Consider the following 1,361-nt stretch of genomic DNA (forward strand, 5'->3'; position numbering starts at 1 on the left):
AAATGTTATCCATTTTATAGCATATGAATGAGTGAACCCTTCCCTGTGAACATGTTTTAGATGTAGTGAGAAGACGATAAGTATTTGATATAATAATGATAAAATTAAATTGAAGGGGATAATTGTGTTAAATACATTCTATTATTAATCCCTCATAACATTTACAATTGAACATATTTTCATTTTTAAACCTATTAGCAGTTACAGTTGCTGGACATGTTTTGTCCCATGTCTCAAGAATCAGTCATATATACTGTAACTTTTCACGAGTTTGCCTGCCCATCCAGTCCTGATGGTTAATGGTAAACGAACTTGGCTTGCTGTTCGTAATGGAGGCTCGAACCCGAGGCTCGGCTTGAGCGCCGAGTTCAACCCCCCATACTGTACTACCTAGAGGGAGGAAAACAGAAATAGAGGAGAAGATGGGGAGGTGGAGGGATGCCGGAAGAGTTGACACTGGGACGGTGCAATGAGAGCTGCTTATATAGGCTCGCAATGATTGACAGGACTGAATGATTAGCGAACCTACGTTTGGAGCTTAATTTAAAAACATAATCCAATACAGATGACTAATTCATTCTTTAAACTTTCAATACAAAAAAAAAAAAGTTGTGGCTTAATGGTTAGAGAGTCGGACTTGTAACCCCAAAGGTCAAGGGTTCGAGTCTCGGTACCGGCAAGGATTGTAGTTGCGGGGAGTGAAAATACAGTGCTCTCTTCCACGACTGAGGTGAGATCCTTAAGCAACGCACCGAACTTCCAACTGCTCCCCAGGCGCCGCAGCAAAAATGGCTGCCCACTGCTCAGGTTGTGTTTACAGTGTGCATGCATATTTATTTGTATTTTTATTATAATTAATTAAATTTTTAGCTTAGTTGAGATAGGCGGGAAAGTGAGAAGATAGAGGAGTTGGGACTCAGAATAGGACAAATTCAAACTTGTGTGCAATTTAAAATTCATAACTCCTATTTTCTCCATCAGATTCCCATCAGTTCACTCTGGATCCAAACACTGCACATAAACTCCTCATTTTTTCTGATTGGGAGGAAGAGGTGGCTTTCAGTAACAACCGTATCCAGCCGTATCCTGATCACCCAGACAGATTTGATGGGGGAACAGTGAATCTCTGTAATTTAGCAATTATAGATGATTCTGAAAAGTAATACCAATAATGTTGTCGAATCAAATCTTTGAGCAGCATGATAAATCAGCAACCATGAGATGTTATAGTATCTCAAGGAAAACACATTTTTTGAAAGAGATTTGAAAGAGAGTGGCAGCTTGTTGTTATATATTGTTTTTTCCATAAACAAAAACAGATCAGTCTTTAATCCTTGATAGATATCTGCAGTGAAGATAAT

The 1,361-nt window shown here is 38.8% G+C and overlaps 1 long non-coding RNA gene across 1 annotated transcript in view; it reads left to right on the forward strand.

The window, feature by feature from the left end:
• The window catches only part of LOC107708725 (uncharacterized), an 11,113-nt gene extending 10,009 nt beyond the window's left edge, over positions 1-1,104 (forward strand). Inside the window, exon 3 of the long non-coding RNA XR_001636403.1 lies at positions 982-1,104. This is a non-coding gene — a long non-coding RNA (uncharacterized LOC107708725). The remainder of the gene's footprint in view (positions 1-981) is intronic.
• Positions 1,105-1,361: the final 257 nt, after the last annotated feature.

Source organism: Sinocyclocheilus rhinocerous, unplaced genomic scaffold (genome assembly GCF_001515625.1).
Source record: "Sinocyclocheilus rhinocerous isolate Xijiao unplaced genomic scaffold, SAMN03320098_v1.1 scaffold54, whole genome shotgun sequence".
Classification (NCBI taxonomy): domain Eukaryota; kingdom Metazoa; phylum Chordata; class Actinopteri; order Cypriniformes; family Cyprinidae; genus Sinocyclocheilus; species Sinocyclocheilus rhinocerous.